This window comes from Balearica regulorum, chromosome 2, assembly GCF_011004875.1.
Source record: "Balearica regulorum gibbericeps isolate bBalReg1 chromosome 2, bBalReg1.pri, whole genome shotgun sequence".
NCBI lineage: Eukaryota > Metazoa > Chordata > Aves > Gruiformes > Gruidae > Balearica > Balearica regulorum.
Genome location: NC_046185.1, coordinates 115,588,159 through 115,611,762, shown reverse-complemented (window position 1 = coordinate 115,611,762; position 23,604 = coordinate 115,588,159). Strand labels below are relative to the sequence as shown.

Genomic DNA, 23,604 nt, shown 5'->3' with positions numbered 1-23,604 from the left:
AAACTGAATTTAAAAAGTACGGAAATAACACTATGAAAGGGGGAAACTTACCAACTCTAGCTGCAAAGTTAAACTTATGCTGAATAGCTACAAACACATTTTGCCTTTCACTATTCAAACTAAAGTAAAAATGTTTGTCAGGTCAACAAAGTCTGCTATAATCTGCATGGTAGAAGTCTGGTATTGGTGGAAAGGAAACCAGCACTTTTATTCTCTCAAACAGACATCAACTGTAGCCAGCAGTACCTATTAGAAGTCTTCTTTTATATTAAGACAATTTGGCTTCCAAGCACAAACCTAGGGTCTTGCCTATATCAGAAAAAATTAAAACTATCCTCAAAAAGGAGAAAAAAAAAAAAAGAAAATTGTTTCAATGTGTAACCATGATTAAGATATTAGGATCTTTTTCAGTCTCTAGGAGCAAGCTGATTAAGTCAATAATTAATAACTTCAATCACTGATCCAGTGAATGCACTTTCAATTCAATTGTTCCTCAAAATCTCACCGGCCATAGTGAGTCAGTGTAAGTGAAGAGTAAACTTCAGACTCTCTCCCTCTTCCTGCGCCAGACACTATCATCTAGTTTGTTAACAGAGAGTGTCGAAACACACGTGACGTCTAAGAGCAAAACAATTCTGCAACAAGGATTCTGCACCGTAAAAGATCAGAAAGAGCAGACAGCACAGTCCACCTCCTGAGCTACAGGTAGCGTGTCCAGAAGGAACGTAGAAAACTCTGAAGAAAAACAAAGTGGATGTAGCAGGCACACTAATAAACCTTAACTTGTCTGTTAAAAAAAAAAAAATTGCCAGCCTTCAGAGGTATACAAGGGCATGCCTGAGCAGACTGTGCACAGACGGCAGCACTACAGCATACACAGCCAGCGCTGCAGTTCTTACAGTGGCCAAAGATGTGCAAGACAGACAACTACAGGAAAATGAAGTCACTTAACTAATTTAGAAAAAAAAAAACTATAGATAGATGGGGGGAGGAAAAGGAAAAAAGGACGTCAAACTACCAAAGCCAGCCTGTATAACTACAGCACACAATATTAAAAGAAGTTCTACCCATGATGACTCTACAAAATGTTCAAGTCAGCCACACGTACTGACAGTTTTTATGTAGTAGTTAGTCCTTCATTAGAATTAGCTAGACAACTAATTTCTTAAAGAAAAAGTAAATATTTTTTGTGTATTTTAAATACAATTTAAAAGTATAGGAATACAATTTTGAAGCTTCTTGTTCTTTGTGTGCATTTCCCCCCTTTATTCTGGCTTTAAAAAAAGCTTTGGTCTCCCTGGAGAAAGCAGCAGGCAAAGCACCATCACATAACAACTTGTATTTAAGTGAAATGACCAACTCGAAATCAAATTTGACAGTAAAATGACCCATTATCTTCCACTCCATAAAGCAGGGGTCAAAATGACTATAGCAAGAAATGGCACAGGAGACAGGAAAGCTTACAGAAAGAGGTCACCAAAATGGCAAACAGGGAACTAGTGTCAGGAACAGCAGCAGATCAAGCATCAGCCACACATCACTCTTTGTGTCTATCGCCACTTTTAACCTTCCTTCCTAACTCCTCCTCCTCAGTTTTGCTATCACTGAATGTTTATTCAAATAGAAACACTAAGCCAAGGGCTGAAGATGAAAGATGCAAAGGAAAAATATTTTGAAAAAAAGCTATGAAAGATTCCTGGGCAAAAAAACCTCCAAGGGAGAAAAAAAAAAAAATCCATACTCCATATTTAACATGTCTCTTGTCTATCTAGTTTGTGGAAGTCTCCCAAAGAGATGTAAATAAGAGATTTCAAAAGAATAAAAAAAAAATAGTGGAAACTTTCAGACAGTTTTATCTCACACTACTTTCACCTCCTATGAGATCAACTAAACCATGGGTTTGAAGAGAGTAATTTTTACAGACATAGAAATTCTCCACAAGTAGGCTAGTGCTTCAATCAGGAGAGACCATTTCAAGAGTCTTACTTAGTACTGGAAACACAGTAGAAAGAAGCAACAAAACACAGTAAATATCAAGAAACACATTAAAGTATCATGCTGTAATGTATCATTTAGTTCCTTTGCCATTTCCTTTTAATCTAAGTTACTGTTCAGCATTTTTTCATTTCCTTCAGGTTCACCTTAACATTGCATTTTCCTTCAAACATTGTATACGGATCAGTCAGTTAACACAAAGGGTCAGCAGGTTGTGATAAATTATGGTTTATAGGTTTAGACCTATTTTAAAAAAAACAAACAACCCCAAACCAACTGATTCCATCCCTCTCCTACCCCAAATCTCTGGGTGAAGCAGCACCAAAGGCTCACATCTGCCCAAGCACAGGAGTGAATTTTTCAGGAGGTGTATCTGCAATCCAGCTGGCGACATTTCAACTGAAGAACTCGGGAAAAGGGATTTGCAGGTGTGCACTCTGCGCTCCCTTCTGTTCTACGCCTTGGATACCAGCAGAAGTGAACTCCCCAGCAATATATCCCATTCTTCTCATCAAGCAGCCATAAGGACGGCAATACAAGAAACTGTATTGTTACATTTCTAGCATAAACGGCTACTATCAGATCTAGTAAAATTTCTTGAACATGTAGGTGCAGAAATGCTAAGGAGAGGTGAATCACTCATGCAGAAATACTCAAGTATGTTCAACACACTAAGTGGAGTGTGTTCCTCTTAAAATCCTAAGAGGAATTACAGTATTTCATCTCTGGTGCTCCTGTTAACATGAGGAATTCTCATTTAAAGTAACTAGGATGAAGGGCTTTTACCATACAGTCATGTATGGTGGATGCAACTCGTTCCCATATGGAAGCCATCTGGTTTTCTGTGTATTCTCTTATTTTCCTATACTAGTTCCTATGCTGAACACCTCATGCTCTGACTTACAGAAGCCTTTAGAAGTCCTGTAGGTTTCACCACCCTGTAGGTTTCACCAAGAAAGAAAACTTTAGCTCAAAATATCTAAGAGACATGTCCCTGTCACTTGACTTTTAAGGTTTATTGTATTTTTGTGCTGTAGCAAACTAGCACCCCAAAACAGTGAAAGCCAAGTACTTCCGAAAGCACCGATCCTTTTGGCTCGGACAATCTATTTCTTTGGAAAAAATTAAAATGCATCTTGAGACTATCATCAACAAGCTGTTACCAACTACTCATTTAAAACATGTTTTTATGAAAAAAGCATTGTGGTAGTTCAAAGTTAAGTTACTGTATTTTTTATCACTTGAAGCAGGTTAGGTATTTTTCCACAGCACTCATTCTTCCCCCCCCTGCCATGACAGCATATTCTAATGACACTAAAAGACAAAAGTTAGACTTTTAATTATAAATTAAATTTTCAGGATATTCTGAAATCATGTTTATTTTTATGTTTCCATACTTCTACTACGAGGTTCATCAAACACTACCAGGAGAGGTCTTCAGGGATATTATTAAATTACTAATATTTAGAGGATTTTACTTTTTACTGATTTGTACACTGTCTGAGGAGTTCTGTATTCATAATATAAAGCGCTAATAAGACCAAGAAGATTAAAAAGAGAGACACAGGTGCTATTTTAAAGAACTATGTCAACTAATAAAAACCTCTCCATGTGTTAAACTTAGATGTTTTGAAACACAGCTGGCTGCATTGTTTTTAATTGTCTTTATTTTTAAGCTAGAGAGACACCATAGAAAGACAGCTCCCATTATAATTACTGTGTAAGGAAGATAATAAGTAAAAGTTAAGATTGTTTCCCTGCGGGTTGCAATGGCAACAAAAGAATGGTCGATACTGATAACAAAATATATTGCAATATATATATATTTTGGTATAATTGCAACTCATCTGTAGTATAAGTTAGCAGTTAGAAACCATAAGTTTTGATTTCATTTATTCCATGTCCAGGAATTACTTTTTAAACTTGGCATTTACTGCATACATTTTTTCAAAGAGGAAGGCAACCCATCTGAGAGCATCCAGAACACCAGCAGTCTAATTGCCTCGGATGAGAAAACGGAGGACCGTGAGGACTGAAGCCACAGCCTGATCGTGAACCATCCCAGTGATCAACAGCACCAAACACGTCAGTTTCTCAACTTCCCAAGTACTTTTGGTTTCGGCATTAGTAACAAAGCCGGCTGTGAAGAGCATGCATTACATGGTCCAACATGAATACCAGCAGAGCAGCTATCCTGCAGGATTAGCCATGCTAAATTTTAGAGTGGGAGTTAAATCTTCTCCATACCTGGCTGCCACACCAGAGTACTTGATGGCCAAGATTCACAACTGGGAACACAATTCAAAAGAACAAGAAACCCAGAATCATTTTTGCTACCCACAAAGACTTGAACATACCGAAAGAGAGTCACCTTTACCTAAGAGGATATGGCTGTCTTGCAGGCATGTTGTTAAGCAAGAAGCCAGAGACACAAAGCTAGGACCAAGTGAAATTCATTCAGTGACCAGGTTAGAGGCCATCCATTGAGCATTTCTTTAGAGAAGCTGTGTCTTAATCACTTTCAAAGTCTTCCCCAGAAATCTACTCTTGCATACGTTTGGACAAACAAGATTTCAGTGACCCCTCATTACTAAGGGATTAACATTCAAATAACTTCACTTGGTCTGCATAAAATACTGAGTACTGATACAATTTTGAAATCCCCTGCTGAAAAATTCAACTGTTTAAGGATTCAGAACACAACACTTAAAAGGTCTTTTACAGAGGCCCTGAAAATGCCTAAAAAGGAACAAACACCAGCCAGCTCAAAAATCAACTTCCTAAGTAAATTTGAAACTGCTGGTAAGGAAAAACTCCGATGAAATTCCCAGCTTTCCTTGCAAATTTTTATAGGATGGGGGCTCACTACCTCTACCTTCTCCTCCTTTGAAGCATCTAGTCTTCAGTATTGTTCTGAACTTGTAACACAAAGACATTTTTCCTTTAACTGATTAAAAAGGAGATCCCTTTCATTCACAATCCACAACTTTACAACATCTGAAAAAGGACTGAACAACCATACCCTCTAGTTTTTGCCCCAGTCTCTGTAAGGTCTTGTTCCCTATTGCTTCAGTCTGTCACTTACAAACTGCAGGTTCCTTCCACTGCTCTGAAAACTTACAGGTTTGCAGATGCCCACAGAACTGCAAATAAGAGCACCGAAGGTCAATACTTGGCACCACTGAACAGCAGGAGATAACCATGAGCTTCAGTAACTGCTACTGCATCAGTTTGAGACTATTCTCTGGAAGTTCTCCCCCAGCTAAGTGCTAAAGAATTAAAGAACACAGAAGGCAGCAACAGGATGGCTCCCCGTTACCCATCATCAGGAGATTACTCAGACCTTGATTTTGCACCATCTGGCAAAGCCTCCCAAGAGGGAACTAATTTAATCTTGAATCTCTTGGTTTGTTAGTATACCTTTACTAACTACAATTAGGAAGTGTTTGTTTTCAGAAGCAGGCGGTGGGCAGGAGAAATACGAAGATGGGTTTCTTGGCCTCGTTCTACTTTGGAAATTTTCACTGTCCCAAACTTGAAAACATTCAATTACATTTAAGCCAGCATCTGGAACTCAGATTTTGAGTCATATACTCTGAGTTTTGCATTCTTGTTTTGAAAAGCTACAGTGAGTATTGCTAAGATTGCACAGCCAGAAAACTCTTTGCTGTCAGAAAGCTTCCAGAAAAAATACATTTCTCCAGCAACAGCTTTTAATGCCTCACAACTGCTTTGTTTTTCACAAGTCAGCTAAAACTGGTATCTCAACTTACTTAAGGTATCATCACAGTTAGAATCTGGTCAGGACTACAAGACCCTCTGCACTGCCAGATTTCTGCAGCCATCATTAGCCAGGGCTTTAGTTTTGTACATCACTCAAGAAAGCCCTAATGCTAATATTAGTATTACCATAAACATCCTAGGTAATGATGCAACAGCAGATAACAAAAAACAAGTCACCTCACCCATTCAGTGCTCAAGGAGTAAATGATAGCAGCTGAAACAAGAGCCATTAAACTTTGCCCACTTGTGTTTATCCTCAGCTAGGTCATCGCCTCAGCACCAACGGGAGAGTACTACCTTTTAGCCACTAGCATTCATTCCTGCAACAGGATAGGGTTTTCCTCTTTCCCTATCCTAGCCACCAGTAGAATGGAAATAAACAAGTTGTACAACTAGATCAACTACCACGTATCTCTTCTGCCTCGGGCACACTACCACAACTTTCAGCCTACATTAAGATTCAATGCTAGGGTAGGAACAGAAAAATCAAGCTCACTTCTCTTTGCAGCAGTGCCATGTTATACCAGTCTAAAACAGGCACTTAACCAGGATTGCGCATATCTGTCTATGCCAAAGTGGTCGGCTGAAGTTCCATCTCTTGTCTAGAGCACACTTGCATTTCTTTTTTCATGCCAATACTTCTGTGATCCCACGATATGAAAGGTTCAGGGACCTCAACTGATAGAAAGAAAAATAATCTTGAGGAAGAAAAAACAGGCAGTTCCTATGAGTTAAGCTCCAAGAACTGACTCACTGTCGGGTCAAAGAGGCACCCTGTGAGGGTGGGGAGAGCAGCAGAATTGCCTCCTTTCAAGCAGCTGGCCGACAGATTCACCCAACAACCATAGCATCGGGTACAGCTTAGGCTTCCCTCATATCGGTTCTGGTAGCTGTACAGTTAGGGAACAAGCCAGATTAGTTCACATATCCAGCGGAAAACTACTCTACCCTAAGGTTAACTTTCCATTACATCAGCAAGCTCATCTAATCATACCAGTACATGAACACTAGAGGCAACACAAAGGAGAAGAGAAAAAAACACACAATCAAGACAGTATTTTTCAGCTGCAGTCCAGTTATACCAGCGCAAGCCATGAAATCACATGATAAGGTTCTTAAGAAAGAACAAAAAGGAAAGCAGAGGATACTGTTTGAAAATACTGCTGGGCATACTAAAACTTCCTGCAAACTGTGAAAGAATTACACATAAACTGAGATTAAAACACTCCAACTGGCCAACACTGTAAAAGGTTTTATTTAAGCTTAATGTCAACATTAACTTAAGCATTCTTGGCAATGTTGACCACCACACTAAGTCAAATTTCATTTTATTTAAAGTTCAACTTGAATCATTACATGAATGGTCTTTTAATGTATAAGATATAAAAAGAGGTAATATTTCATACATTAATTCTTCTAATAATCCGCTGCCCATAGTAAAGTGACAACCACTGGCACCAGTACCAACATTCATGCCATCTTGCATTTTTCTCAGCATCAACTGCAATGACCTACAATGCCTTTTCACACAAATGTCACACCAGAAATTCTGCCACCAATGATTTCGGCTGCCTTTCTGAAAGGTCTCTTTGTAATAACATTACTGTATGATAGATAAGACTATTTTGATTGGAATTTGATAAACTGCTACTTTGCAGCTCAATGGTCACCAAAAACATTAAAGAGCATGCCTTGATATATCTAGTTTGCATTTCTCTTTTTCTGGTCATTTTTCCTGTCATGCTTTACCCCAAAGCAATGGAAAAAGCTTAGTATGCGATATTCTCTCCTTTGAGAGCATGCTTCTAAGACCACTGTCCCCCCCCTTAGTCCTTTCTGTGTTCAAATGAAAGACAATTCTGAAGTCAATTATTACTTTTTTTTTCCTTCAGGTCTCACATCTTTTGTGAATATGATACCATCTTTCTATTTAAAAAGCTCTATTTAAAAATGCTGACACCAAAACTGTCAGCAGTTTTGTGTACTGTGTCTTAGTATTGATTCCCCTAAAGCTATAGTGGGTCAAAGGAGGAAGAAAACTCCCTAACGTTTTAATCAATCCTCCCCCTGCTTATAAGTCCTAACATCTTTAATATTCAGGTTAAAAAAAAAAAACAACCAAAAAGCAGACAACCGTTAAATGTAAAACAGGAAAAAAACCCCAATTAAAACCTCTACATCTCGAGATGTGATCTTCAATGCCGACGAAAAAAAAATTTCTAAATCTTCTGTTCTACTAAGAAATAATTCAGTTCTATTTTAGTTGCTTAAGTGCTGCTGAATGTAACACCCATAGTGTTGTTATTCTGTAATACTGCTTCCAAAATTATTTGCAAATGCATTCTGAACTACCATTGCATTAAATGATAGAAACTTGGCATGAAAATGGCCACACAAAGAGCCATTTGAAACTAAGCTACAGAGCTAGAATCACTGAAGAACAGACTCCCCGTAAGCGGCTTGAAGAAGGGCTACCGGGCAGTGCACCGCTCCATGCTGTGGCACGACCAGTCCAGACACTGAAGTCGGCGTGTGACTGGCCGGTTTCTCTAAGGCACATTTAGAAGCGTGGAACAGCACTGATGCAGAAAAAGTAGAAGTAAGATTAAGCGGCTTTTGCGGGAAGTAAGTCCAGGATGTACATCAGAACAAGGTTTAGTCAAGCATGTTTTAGGTACCTCTAGCTCAAACTCTGTCAAAAGGAAAGTGGATACATATTGTCTTCTGAAGTACTTATGGGCCTACTGGTTACTTTTCAATTTTTAATGTAACACAAAGAACGACATAACTTACAGCAGCTTCACAGCCATGCTCTTGCAATGCAGCAAATATCTGGTTTTGCAGGGCAGCTGCATTAAACTAAAGCAGAAGGCAAAACTACAAGTTATGTAAATAAATACTGATTTGATTTTTTCCTATAAAAAAAACAAACACACACACCAATAGAAGAGAGCTACCTGATAATATTACAGAGCTATCACAATGCTCCCACTAAACCAGGGCTGGAAAAAAGTCCAATTTGACTCACCCTGACATACACGAAACTCACTCTGGCAAGGTGAACAGGAAGTCATAGGTTTCCGTGAACTGAGTTTCTGGCTCTCGCAGTTGAGAAATGTCTTTACCTCACCTATGCCACCACCCCCACCTCTGCAAGACATCTACAAACATCAGTTCAAGATGTTCAAACCCTCCTAGGGAGTAGTTTGTATCTGCCTACAGTTTAACACTACCCCAAATTTGAATTACTAATTTAAACGAGACTTAACTAAACTACTTAAATGGTGACTAAATGCCATTCTAATTACAGAGAACACATTTGCAATTAACTAGCTTATTTCAGGAGCTAGAGCACCAACTTACAGAAAAAAGAACGTCACTCATACATACGCATCTCTGGTCTAGACAGGTTAAGTGAACAGTCTGGCAATAAATTAAAGCTAAAAATGTATGTCACGCTACAGTTCTGAGTAGAAACCTCTCTCCTACACCTTCTCCAAGGCAAATTTTCCTTCACTGACTTTGTATTTAAAGTCAGGTTTTGAATCTGTAGCCATTATATTTTATATCTATTTGTTGTCTTAACACGTATTTTAAGACAGTATTAAGAACACCACCACAGCAGCACTGGGTTAAGCTACTAGAACTGCAGAAATTAAAGTACAAGAAGTATGAGCCTGACCCACGGAAGAGAGTAATGAAAGTACCACTAAGTTGCCAGCCAGCTAAAGAAAAAGGAGAGAGTTCTGCTCCGCACATTTAGACACTTTTATGCAAAAAGAAAGCAAAATCTATTGTATTTTAGCTTACAAAGACAACAAATCTGATCCTTTATTTCTGCATAAGATAAACAATCAGGTTTTTATCCCCATATACACAAACACACATTTGTTTGTCACGCTGAGTATACATCTGAAGCACTATTTTAACTGAGACTAGTGACTTGTCCTTGTGGGTAAACTGAAGGAAATGCTGTGAGTTATTATCAGCACACAGACTGATGTGCACAGTTTTGTGTGCATTTGCTTCAATTTCAGAATGACTAAGTAGCAACCCTTTCTTCCATAGTAGCAAACACAGAACAGGTGATGTTCTTGCATTTCAATTCAGGTTTCGCCACAGACAAGGCAGTAATGGCTTTTTGAAACCTGCTTTGCCAAGTAAAATTTTTATTTATTGGTTTTTGTTATTCACATGTCAGCTTAAAAAAAAAAAAAAAAAAAAGCAGTCATCTGAAGCCAAGACAAAATAATGCTCTTACATTCACTGATACTAGTAATCTCACAGAGCAAACAAGATGCAAACATTACAAACTAAGCAGGTATCAAGTGAAAGATGTTAAACACTATACAAAATATATCTTCCCCAATTTCCTAACATTTCAGCAGGCAAAAGCTTTAAAATATACATAGACAGAATTAATAATATTAGCTTGATATCTCAGTGAAAGTTCTAGTCAGAAAGTAAGTTATCACTTAGCACTGAAACGCTACTACTACAAAAAAAAAATCTTAAATAAGAAGGGATGGTCTACCTTTTAGCTGAGATGTACAGCAGTAGCCCATCTAACTTGCAAGGGAGCTGAGCCTGCATATTCACACAAGCTGACATTTTTTTGGTCCCAACATTAATATAAATCATAAGTATTTATACATATGGAAGCATTTGTTTCACTGAACATAACCTAAAGCCACTGTCAGTCAGAGGCAGATTCCTATGGCTAAGAAAAAACATTCAGTGAACGGGTACTTCTGACAGTCTCATGTTCACAGATTTTTCATCTGCAGGAGGCGGCACACAAACTGCACACAGAAGATTCTTGAACGTTGTCTTTCACAGAATTACATTTGTACGTAAGCGGTTCAGCGTGAAGTCAACAACTTCATGCTAAAAGAAGTTTAGCTGCTTTTCCTTAAGTTGCCCATTAAAAAGCTTCCTATATAATCACTCCTTTCCCCAGTCACCCTCCTGAAACGCTAAACCACCCTCCAATTTATTTTGCAGCACTGGTTCGCTAAACGAGGGGATCTCAGAGAAACTGCTCATAAAGCGTTTCATACAGATTTCCGGGGGGGGGGGGGGGGGGGGGGGGGGAGCTGCTCGTAAATTGGAATTTTTAATTTTATTTCTCGTTTTGTTTTAAAAACGACCGTCCGTAGCCGGCCGCCGCTGCAGGGGCAGGAGCCGGCCGGGGTGGCGGGGCAGCGCGGACCAGGCGCCCCGCGGAGGCGGCGACCAGCCCCACGCACGCCCCGGCGAGCGGCAAATAAAAGCCAGACCCGAGCGGAATAAAGCCCACCAAAAAAGCCTTAAAAAAAAAAAAAAAAAGAAAGAAAGAAAAGAAAAGGAAAAAAAAAAGCTCCAGAGGCGGGTAGGCGGCTGGCGGGCAAGCACGCCGCGGTGCCTTCGGCCCTCTCCCGCTGCCACACACGCACCCACCCGCGCAGCACAGGCGCCCCCTTCTTCTTCCTCCTCCTCCTCCTCCCCCGGCGCCGTGATTTCAGTCCCACCCGCTCCTCTCCCGCATATTTGAAGGCTGCTTTAATTCCTGCAGCAAATTCCTCCCTCCCAAATTTGGGCGCAAAAAGAGAAAAGGGGAGGAGGGATGGGGGGGGGGGGGGGGGAAGGGGAGAAAGCGAGGGAGAAGAAATATCTCCGGCATTTTCGCCGCCTGGCTCCCCAGCTCCGCGCAGGCATTATACAATTTCGGCGAGGCAGGAAGTGACTGTGGGGAGGGGGGAAGGCGGCGGCGAGGGGGGCTGGAGCTCTATCTGAGGAGGAGGAAGGCAAGGGGCGGCGAGAAGGACGGGGGGCCCCGCGGCGGGGCCGCCGGTCCCCGCCGCCAGGATGGGGGTCTCGGCGGTGCCCGCTGCCCTCCCACCCCCCCACCCCGCTCCTCCCGGGCCGCCTCCCAGCCCACCCATCATGGAGACCCCGCGGCCGCAGTCTCCCGCCTCGGACTGTCACGGCCGCCCCGCGCCTCGGCCCCGGGCTGGAGACTCACCCATGGCGCTGGCCGGCGGCGGTGGTGTCGCTGCCGCTGCTGACGCTGGGCTCCGGCTGCCTGCCCGCCCGCCCGCCCGCCCTCCCTCAGCCGCGGCGGCACCGAGCGGGCCGCCCCCTCCTCCCCGCGCGCCTCCTGCCAGCCAACCCGGCGGCCGCCGCGGCGATTCTTCAACGCCCCCTACGCCGATTCCGCCGAGGGGCCGCGGCCCTTCCGCACAGCGCCTACGCGCGCCCGCTCTGGCGGCCGGACGGACTTAGCGGCTCAGCTCGGCGCGGCTCCGCTCCGCTCCCCTCGCCGCTGCCTGCTCCTCCTCTTTCTCCCTTGCCGCCTCCGCCCCGCTCCTCACACGCTCGCTCCTTGCCCGCCTCCCCGATCACGCAGTGGCGGCAGCTTCCGGCTCGGCCCCTCGGCTCGGCGTGGGTCTCGCCGCAATCCCCACGTCTCTACCTCCGCCTCTCCCAACCCGGGATCTAACTGTTATTTCCTCCCGCGCTGTGTCAGAGAAAAAAAAGACCGCTCGGTGGCCATTTTGAAACCGGGCACGCTCAGGAGCGCGAAAGCGCCACGGCGGCCGCAGGGCTTTGCCCGAAACAAAGATGGCCGCCGACTTTGACGGGCTGGGCGAGGCGGTTACAACGCCCCCTCCTTTCTCTGGGGCTATTCTCGGAGCGTCACTAGTCCGTACGCGCCTTGCGGAGCGCAATGAGCGCTACGGCGCCTTACGCTCTCTCCGCCCGCGCGCTCACGCAGTTGGTGTGCGAGAGGCCGGCAAGAGAAGGAACCAAGCGGACGGGGAGAGGGGCTGGGGAGGCAGCGGCAGCCCCTGGGCCGCCTTTCGGCCGGCGGCGCTGGGGCGAGGGTCCACCAGCCGCCCTTATCGCCGGGGAACGCTCGGTCCGCAGCTCCCCCGCTACGCCCTCCCGCAGCCCCTCCGCCCACACGGCTGAGCGGGCCCAGCCGCGGCGGGCTGGCACCGGGCTCTCCCTCCAGCGTTGCCGCCCCCGAATGAGGCAGTTGGGTCCCATTCATAACCATCGCATCACTCACGCAGCCACCGCCCAGGCGGGCGTGGAACGGCTCCCCGCCGCGGCTGCGGGCCCTGGCGGACAACACGCCGGCCTGCCCCCGCCGGGGCGAGGCGGACTGGGCCCTTCTCCCGGCAGGACGCCGGCGGCTTTCAGGCTGGTGTGGGCTCTACCCGGCTGCCTCTGCGGCGGGGAGGTGAAGGCACTACTGAGCCGGTAGTTTCCCCACCGTCAGACCAACAAATGGGCTGGAAGCCTGGCCTTTCTTGCCATCAGCAAGTGATAATTTCGTGCCCAAGTTCTCCAAAATGAATGAGGACTCATTTTTAAAAATATAAAATACCATTTTTTTAGCCCACCAGTTGCGGGTGCCCCAGTTCAAGAAAGACAGGGAACTGATGGAGAGAGTCCAGCGGAGGGCTACAAAGATGATGAGGGGACTGGAGCATCACTCGTATGAGGAAAGGCTGAGAGAGCTGGGCCTGTTTAGCCTGGAGAAGAGAAGACTGAGAGGGGATCTGATCAATGCTTGTAAATATCTAAAGGGTGGATGTCTAGAGGAAGGGGCCAGACTCTCCTCAATGGTGCCCAGTGACAGGACAAGGGTCAATGGGCACAAACTGGAACACAGGAAGTTCCATGTGAACATGAGGAAAATCTTCACTGTGAGGGTGACCGAGCACTGGGACAGGCTGCCCAGAGACGTTGTGGAGTCTCCTTCTCTGGAGATATTCAAAACCCTCCTGGACACGATCCTGTGTGACTTGCTCTAGGTGATCCTGCTCTAGCAGGGGGGTTGGACTAGATCTCCAGAGGTCCCTTCCAACCCCTACCAATCTGTGATTCTGTGATTTGAACGCAGCTGTTGGCAGGCACCAGGTAAAATCCTTCTAGGATGCCAAAGGGGTTCTTGTGCACCCTGGGAATCACCCTGACGAGCCCTACTCTTTGGGCTGGTCTAGCACATCCCCGAGACCGTGAATTGGCTCCTTTGACATGCTGCTATCAGTCAGGGTAAACGTCCTCTGCAGTAAAGAAGTGACTCTGGAAAAGGATGGACTCCTAAGAGAGGCAGAAGAATTACTTTTGCCTTTCCTATACCGATACAGCTTTCAATGTTGTATTTCCTTTTTATGTTTGGGACAGGTATCTTTGGAGCCTTTTAAACTCTGGGATATTTTATGCCCAAACTGAAATACTGGAAAGCTGTATTTATAGTTTGTGATTTGAAACTTAACATGCTTTATTTTGTGTTAGGGATTTCTGAGTATGGTCTGTTCCTTGCCTTTTCTTTCACACAAGGCACAGTGCACTTCTCTAATAGGGAGAGGTACTTGGCAAAAAGGTAAAAAATCTTAATTTATTGTTCATTATATAATTTGTTTCTTCCATTATTAAAAGTACATTTTAAGAGCATGCCCTGGTACTAGAAGGATGAAAGCAGCAATTTTCATTTCAGCAGCAAAAGGGAAAATTTTAATAACACAGTATTTCTGTGGGTAGAGTTGTAGCAAGGCAGGCAGGAGCAACCATGAAGACACTATGATTGTCCTTGTTTCTTACCATTTTCCATCCAATTCTGTCTTGTCTAAAGTCTGAGTTTCTTTTTTTGGCTGCGTTTGGTAAACAAATACTTTTTATGACAACAAGGAACGTGCATCATGTTTTCAGGAAGGTATGCAGCCCTGCACAATGTGGTTCAGCACTAAGAACTGGAAGTGTTACAATATACTGTGGTTCTCGGATGCCCAAGGGAAAGAGATTTTTATTATCGTTGGTCACAGGACTGCCAAATGTTATCTCGTAGATCTGTGTCTTTCACAATGGATGAGGTAAGAAATAACCTTTTTTTTTTTTTATTCTGGTTGGTTTAGGTGGTAGTGTCCATGGCAATGAGATATAGCTGCGTTGCTTTTGTGGTTATTTGAATACCAAAAAGAGACATTTTACACCACAGAAGTTGTTCATTGAATACAAAATATGGTCCCCGCAGCTCTCCCATAAAAAATACATTGTGGGAAAACAAACAATAAGGATAATACTTGTTTTCTCTCTTGTAGTAAGGGCTTCAAATTGCTTAAAAACATTTATCTTGGTTTTCAGACAAGCAGTGTTGAGAAAATAGTATGTAACTGATGGGGATATCTTTGACAAGGGAATGATGCTTTTAAAGTAATTTCCTTTTAAGTAAGACATTACTTTGTGGATTGATCATTGGAAAAACAAAAGTGAGCTTGCACCTTTGAAATCTACTGCAGAACTGGCACAGGCATAAATGAGGAAGCAAGATGCAAACCAGTGGGTTTTATGTGAGGTTAATGTCCCATTTTTCTGTTGTGAATAGCGGGGGGGGGGGTGTGTTCTCTTTTCATACGGTAATTTATGGGGTTAGGAAGATTCTGCAAAATTGTGTGCATTTTGAGAAGAAATAAAACAAATGCAAATGAGTCCCTGAGGTTTGAAGAATACTGTGTTCTGTGTACAATATAATAAATCCAAACTTTTCCATTCCTGTAACAATCTGCTGTTCATCCTTCAAAAGGAAAAGACTTGACTAAATCTGTTACTAAACTTTAAAAAACTGAACTCAGCAAGTACTTTTCAAGACTCTTCAGATTCTATTTAAATTGATTCTTTTGAAAGAAGATACATCTTGTGACTGCTTTTTGTGAAATTAATAAAAAGCTTTGCGAAGTTAAATGTAGAACGCTACCTGCCACCACTCAGAACCCATCTGTGTCCTTCTTGTCTTCAGATACAGAAACAAAACCCGCTCACCTTATTTACAAAACCTGCTAACTAGGGTTGCTGCCAGGTTGGTTCCCAACCAACCCAGCCAGTTTCAGTGTCTTCTTGCCAGTGAGACATATGAAGACTAGTTTGGGTTTGTTTTTTGGATTAGTTTGGGTTTTTTTAAAGCAAGCAGACCTGACTTACTAAGTGAATTTGCACATGGCGTTAGCTCCAGCATGGGATGTGGTGGAATTGCTGCGCTTGTGCCCTGTTCGCTTGCTCCTGCATGGCAACTCCAATACCTCCTGGGTTTGTAGGGCACGTGGTGCATCTCTGGACCAAATCGCACTCGCTCAGTTGGTCCAACGTATGCAGCATCCTTTTGAGCTGCTCTGCAAGGGTGACAGATCTTTGCATACCAAGCAATCCCTTGCCAAAACAACCAGTTTCATTATACCAACTGGGTGAAGTCCTAAATTCCCGCTCCTGTAAACAGCCTAGCTCTTGCAAGATAGGAGGCTGAGGATGCTCAACACTAAATAATAAGCACAGTATCCTCCTTCAAACCCATCCTTAAATCTCAGCTTTGCAGTAATGCCTACCAGCATCTTGACCACCCTTTGACCACTGCTTGTCATGCTGACCAGAAATGTCTCCTGTACGTGTACTTTGTTGCCTCTTTGACATCTGTTGCCCTTTACATTGGATGATCTTTTTATAAATGCTGCCATTTTGCTTCTTTCACTAGCACAAGAAATGTATTACCAACACAATGGTAATACAAATGCTAACAATAGTATGAGGCATCTGGTGTCACGTCCAATTGGGCTCTGATGTCTTGGCCATCAACCCTTTCCTTTTTTGAGACATACCAAGTCAGTAGGGCCACTTGTCTGAATAAAGGTTTCCAGAATCAGGCCTGTATTTGTGGTGCTTTTCTGTATTCAGAGGAGGGTTGTCATGAAACAGAAAGCCCTTGCAAACTCACAAGCAGCACAGTAACCAACTATCCTAACTATTGTTGTTGCTGCCATCACAGCTGTCTTTGGCTGCCACCTACAACATTATTCTACAAATATACAAATGAAGCAACATAAAATGTATACCTCTTGGCCCCCTTTAATGTCTTGCCATTTGCTGTTAAAAAAATGCTCTGCAACAATAAGAGCGAGCTATGTTCAACAGCAAAAGCTTATAAAATGCTGTAAAAGTTATGAACACAGGCTTCTATTGAACAATTGCTATGGGAAAAATACAGCATCTCTTGTTTTGTACTGTGTTTACTGTATCATCCTGGTATACATCCATTACTTCAATTATCTAAAGAAAGAGGCTTTGATAGATTACGACCCAATGATGTGATCCTTGTGAGAGGCACACACATGCACTTATTGTTTAAGGTAGAAAATGGTTGCTTTGTGCAGTTATAGTTACGTAGTGGGGAATATAGATCAGTAGAAGCAGGAAGGCAGCCTAACCATTAGTCACGTACTCATATCAGTAACGATTGCTTCCTTACATGAGGTGAGATACAACCTTCATGGTAGTTTCCTTCATCCTTGTGAAGGACTTGTGGCTTGGGAAACACAGCAGATTTCCAGTAACGTTAAACTATTTGAGAAATGCACCATCTAGTATGTTGTTTGTACAATATCCACAGATGGAAGCTGGTGAACCGACAGATTGAAAGCGATATCTCCTACGCCAGGGAGTCGGAGCCTGAAGCAAAGGTCCCTCTCACCCTTCCGCCCCTCTGTTTGCAGGCAGCAGCAGCAACTGCTCGGATGACCAGGAGCAAGGCAATTGTGTGCGATGCGTGTCCTGTAATTCCAGTTCTCCGTTTGTTTATTTGTTAATAAGTAAACCCCATCGGGGTTGGGCAGGTCTCAGTACATCCTTAAGAGGCTTTCTGTATACCTCGATGTGTAATCATTAATAACCAATGCTGCAGCCAAACATACACCGATGAACCATTGTGTCTCAGCAGAGTCCCACGGGCATTAAGGGTCTGCTCATACTGCTACCACTGTGAGAGCAAGGCCTTTGGAGAGTTGGGCTTACTGCCTCTTTATGTCAGAAAGTTCTTCCTAGTCTAGCATAAGGTAATGCTGTCATACTTTGCGTATTACATTAGGAAAAAAAAAATACTGGGCAATTAATGTAATGTGGCATTTTATTACTGTTTTTTTTTAACTTAAGGAAAGGACTTAGGCCCTCCAAAAGAAAAATATTTTTTCTTAAAATGAATTAATGAGCTTAAAATTAACTTCCTGCATAAATGCTAGACAGTTGATTTTTTTCATTCCAGAAGGAAAATATTATAGAATAAATAATAGTCAAATATTACAGAATGGAAACAGATGAATTTGGTATGTACAATAATTGGCTCTTTATTCTCTTTACTTATATCGGAACATTGTTTCTATAAAAAGTAAAGTCAATGACGGGTTCAGATAGGAAAGAAGTACTGTGTACCCTGTGCCACTGTGGTCCTAGCAGTCCAGCTTTGTATTTTCCACTTGTCCCCTTTTGATTAAAGGACGTCTGCATCACCCTAGGAACACTGAATCGGGCTTTGTCCTTGAAAACTCTGAAGCAATAGTACGTTTAGTTCTTGACATTAGACTTGAGGTAGGGGTATGCCACGTCAAGGCCTTGGGGAGGGACGACTGGAGCGAAGTGTGGCAGACTATGCTACTTACTGGCATTTTAATGGCTTTGTCACTTTGTTCCATTCCCTTTATCTGTGAAAACAGGACTCTAGCTTCTGACAACAGTTACTGGGCTACCTACCATCTGGAGTCCTCTCCAAACTCATCCCAAAGCAACAAGTCTCTCCATTCGTACCGCAAGTCGGACCGGCCTGGACCCTGCTCCCTCTGGGTAGGCAGGTCCCGAGTCCACAGCTGTGGTTACCCTTCTGACGTGCATGTGATCCGGCTCCCAGATCCACCCTTTGAGGCTGCATCTGGCACTCTGAATAGATTAGTTGCTCATTGTGGCCATCAGGAGCACAGCACCTCACAGAGAGGAGGACTTAAGCCTTCACACTTGTCTAATCTACCCTGCATACACATGTAACTCACCCAAGGTAGTCAGACTCTCCTTCCTGTTTTTTTCTGACCAGCTGCTTTGCATGAACAAAATTATTGGTGCTTTTGCACCAGAGTATCCACCCTATGCTTCCTGAAAGTCACTTTTCAGATACTCAGTTCCACTTTTCATTTTCATATATCACACATGCTTTTCATCTTTAGGTTCCAGCTGAAAACCAGTTGTTGAACTGTGGGGCTAGAGTCAATGAATACGATCTTTACAGTTCACGGCTTGGCTTTATCTCCTGCTTTTGTCAGAGGGTGGCTTATTTGTACCTGTTTTTTGGGCTTTGGTGATAGTTTATCTAGCAGCAGCCATTAAACTGAACACACTTATGCATGTAGCTCTAGTTAATCCAACAGAGGTACTCATTTCTCCTTTGCAACAAAAGGTGATAGAAAACACTTACCAATAAGTAATAAAGCAAAAACTATTTTTTTAAGCTATATGTAAGGATTGGTGTCTGTTTACACGTGGAACTGACCAAAGCCTACTGCCACTGATGATGGTGGGAATTTTGCAATTGGTTGTACAATCTCCTACAGGTCAAATCTGTCTATTATCAGGGGGAAAAAATTCTCAAAACTATGTTTTCTGAGAAAACCATGATTATCTGAAATATGAATGTAACAGTATAGAAATATTCAAAACACATTATAGTTCAATCCAGTTAGTTAAATTATAGGTGCATAATGAGGAAAATGCTGAAACTTAATTGAGATTACTTCTTCATATTTGCATTCTGAATTACATCATGCTGAACTGCTTTTTTACATAAGGAGAACGGTACTTAGTGATTTTGCTGTGATGACTGAGCAATACTAGAAACAGAGCACAGTTCTGAAAGAATCTGTTATGTAGACGTTTGGGATTCATAATGGAAGATAATGGTCTTTTTGATGATGAATCCACTATATAAGCCAAGAATATTTCAAGAGCTTATTTCAAAGTAGATCCATTAGCATAACCCAAGACATATCCTTGGTCTTCCAGATAAGCAAAGTTCTTGTATCATTGTAGTAACAGAAAGTTAGAGTGTAAGAGAGCTTTTGGAGAAATTATATGCTTGTTACAGAGCCAAACTTCAGGATCAGTTCTTCTAGTGTATACATTTTAATGTAACATGCATAATCTATGTTAGGGTAGAAAAATTAGGATTGGGATTATTTGCATAATATCATAGATGTGTTTTACGAAACAACAGTTTTTTCCCCACTTCTGGATATGTGGCCATTAAATGTCCTTGGATAAACAGGCAGCATGGACTCTTCCTACCAGGATGTTTCTAACCTCCTTGCCAACATTTCTTCTTTTTTTTTTTTTTTTTTTTTTTTTTAATCTAACAGTCTAATGTAATGTCCAATGTTCGGTAAAAACTGTGGTTAAAAACTGTGGCTGACTATATGTGAAGCATATACTGTTTGGTTATACATTGATGGCACTTTTTGATCATTAATCTTGTGCTCTACAGAGTGCATGGGAACACCTCTGTTATAAAATATGCTAAATAAACCCACTCTCTTTTTTATACATGAAATGCCTAGTTGCATGACTTCATGTTTTATGAATACTCTAGCATTTGTAATGCCCATGCCTGTTTTCAGATATTACTCATCTTCACCAAAGACACTGTGATAGAAGTAGTATATTGGACATGACAGTTACAGGCTAGTTGCTGTGCGTTCTTTATTTCATTGAAATAGCTAACTGAAGAATTGAATGTTGCTGAAACAGGGTTCAGTTGTGTAGGAAGCAAGTATTTGCCTACATTATCCTTTAAAAAGTGTTTTGACTGCTTTTCTTGCAAAAAGAATTATAGTATTGTTCTACCTGTAGCATATTATTATGCAGCTCATGCAGTTACTGCTGTGTTGACTAGCTGGTCCAAAAATTCAGTCTATTTAATTCCAGTTTGCAAGCCAGCAATCTCTCATTTTATATAAATTTATTTCTTGGTGTTTTTCTAGTTAATTGTATTTATCTCAACTATTTAAAATGTCTGCAAATATCCCCATGGTAATGGAATTCACTTGGCAGCAATATATAGTTATATGAATCATAACTAGACAGTAAATAAATGGTTTAAGGCATAACTAAATACCCAATGGAAGTTGATATGTTTGGTAACAGCAGAAGGTGTTTATTGTGAACATACCTCAACACCATTAATATTATTTCCTGGAAAACCCTAGTTCTCAAAAAAAGTTGGTTTGGATGCATTTGAGAGTTTGGTCCTGATGTTTTGGGGGATGTCCCCCAGAGGAAATCCTTTCCCTGCAGATCCCTGTGGATCACCCCATAACTCTGTTGTGGCTGAGGCCGGAGAGCAAAGGTGGCTGTTGGAATTCTATATGAAAGAATTGGGGATCATTGAGTTTTTCTGATTACGGACCTATTAGTGCTATGGGCTGTCCATAGCAGATAAATGGAGAAGTAACCCTGTAGAGATGTTCTTAGCTTGAGCCTACGCCTTTGACAGAAAGCAGGCTAAAGCAGCATTTATGGACCTTCAAAAGATCTAGTGTATGTGCCTGTGACTTCCAATGAATAAACAAGTCGCTTCTTTTTGTAACAGCATGTAATGGAATAAGATGGCTGAATACTTGCAGAGCATTTTTTGCTAGAGAACAGTATTCAATTTTCGTGGGCTACAATTGGCAAAGCAGCCTTTTTCAGAGTATTCATAATTACCACAGCTATGAAAAAAGTGTCCATTCAACTTAATGTCTTGGATGGACCCATTAGCTACTGATGTCTTGTTGCATAAATGCGCACAGTTGCAAAAGTGACACAGGTTTTTAATGCAGGACATCTTAATCCATTGTGATAGCTACATGGCTTCTCCTTCGAACACAGAGGGAAGACTGTGCAGTCAAGGGTATTTTAATTCCATATCTAAAGTTCAGCAAATGGAAGAGAGAGCATTGAAAGACTTAAATAAACCACAATGTGATAAATCATAACAAAGTACAAAATGAAAACATTCTGTTTATTTAGAGAATATTCTCAAAGAATGGAATACATCAGTCTTGAACCAGAGCATACATTTATCCAGACTGCTGTTAATTCACAGTTTATTTATAAAATGATTCCATTTTTGATAACATCTGTATATGGTAAGGTGCCTAACCTCTGGGGCACAATGAGAAGAAGTTATTAAGCTAGCATCCTCTTTCCTCTTTATCTACAAGCAAAGAAGCTGGAAGAAATCAGTGTTACTCTGCTGACTGAACTCAGGCAGCTGCAGCAAGTGGGTCTTACTAACCGCAAAAGAAAAGACAGAGCTCCTCTAAAATGCCTAAAATGGAGACAACAGAAAATCTTGGTAGGAGGTTCTCAGAATGGCCAACCAAAAGCAAGCTAGGTATAAGAGTGTAGTCCTGTTGTGATACAGAGTCAACACTTTGACTTCAGTCATGGAGGAAACTAGACAAGAGTGATCACACAAAGTGAAGAAATTAAATCAGAAATTAGCCTATGTTTTGTGTTCGTTTGTGGTAGAAAGTCCAGCTGTTCACAGGCGGCACAAAACCCATGGTTATTATAATTCTGCTTTTCTCTCTGATTACTTGACTGGGAAAATACTAAAACACAATTTCTATTTGTGCAAATTTTTGAAAGAGCAGTGAGTGCTGCTGAGTAATGCACCTATAAGGTAAAGTACTGATCTGAAACAGAGTTCTTAAAATACATTTTTGTGTACAGAAATTCCATTTGCTGTACATCACCAACAAATTTAGTATGGCTGAAAAAATAAATCTGATTGGCCACAAAATGTTTTTCTCTCATATTTATGACCTAAAATATATTTCTGATATTGGAAAAAATAACATATTGGTCATTTTGTCTGACGGATTTTACCACTTCCTGCCTGATTATTGAGGAATTCAGAATGCTTTTTGGCCAACAAGAAGTATGCCTACACTGGGGAATTTCTTGCTCTCTTTTCAGGAAACACAGCTACATTAGTGCTATTAATGCAGGCTTTCTCACTGCCATTTATCTAATGCTGTCTGGCCTCCGTTGCTTTTCTAGATCCCTCTTACCTACTCCGCAGCGGGCCTCTGTCCTGCAGTTAATTCCACTTGGTACAGAGGTTGGCAGTGCTCACCGTGGAGTCCCAGCCACTACAGATAGCTGTACGTAAGCACGAAGGAGTTAGCAATACCTGAGCTAGCAAATACCAAGCCAGCAGCTTTCTCGCATTTGCGTGGCGATAAGATTGAACTCCTTCAGACACAGTCACACGAGGTGAGCGCTCACCCTCCAGTGTGTGAGCCTTTGGGGCAGGGACCGTATACTGTCAGGGCAATGGGGTCCCCATCCTCGCTGGGGCAAGTAATCTGAAAAAGGAGACGAGACCTGGTTGACCTGCTTTCCATTACCTGCTGCTGTCTTCTCTCAGCATGAGCTGAGGAGGTAATTCACTCTCCAGCCACAGTTGTTTGGGGTTTTGGTTTTTTTAAATAAAGCTTTAATTTTCTAAACCATAACAATTTTATTTAATAAGAAATAACACATTAGCAAATGGAAGGGTATTTTTAAGACTCTTCTCCTCAGCAAACTGGCTTTCACTGAGCATTAGACATGCCCCTGGTAAATAAATTAGGAGATAAAGAGCATTAAACTCATAAAACAATTGCTGTATTTTGCTGACGGTTGGCACCCCTGCAATACAGCTGCTTCTCCCGGCCTCCTGGGAGCAGAAAAAGGGACAATAGCGAGCTATGCAGTATGACTGACGTCTCTTCTACCCCACCAAACTAAAGGCACACACACATATTCACCCATACTCACCATCAGATCAGAGTAATTTCTATAGGTTTGTTATCATCTTAAAAAAACTTTCTGTCACCCAACCAGGAGTCAACAAATGGTCAATGCAGGAGGTCACACAGGATGGTCTTAAGAAACTCTTTTGGCCCAGCAATATGTCACTCATTAGACAATCTCCCTGTATCTGTC

General features: G+C 42.1%; 1 protein-coding gene across 5 annotated transcripts in view; it reads right to left on the bottom strand.

Annotated features, from left to right (window-relative positions):
* The window catches only part of SEPTIN7 (septin 7), a 283,522-nt gene that overhangs the window by 70,123 nt on the left and 189,795 nt on the right, over positions 1–23,604 (bottom strand). For 2 of the 5 annotated variants that reach the window (XM_075745447.1, XM_075745449.1), the window contains exon 1: positions 11,777–11,798. The exons of 1 other annotated variant lie outside the window; for it this stretch is intronic. The gene's annotated coding sequence lies outside the window, so the exon portion shown is untranslated. Of the gene's footprint in view, positions 1–11,776; positions 12,378–23,604 lie in introns of those variants that run through there. 2 more of the 5 variants (XM_075745450.1, XM_075745446.1) reach the window with 2 other exon arrangements.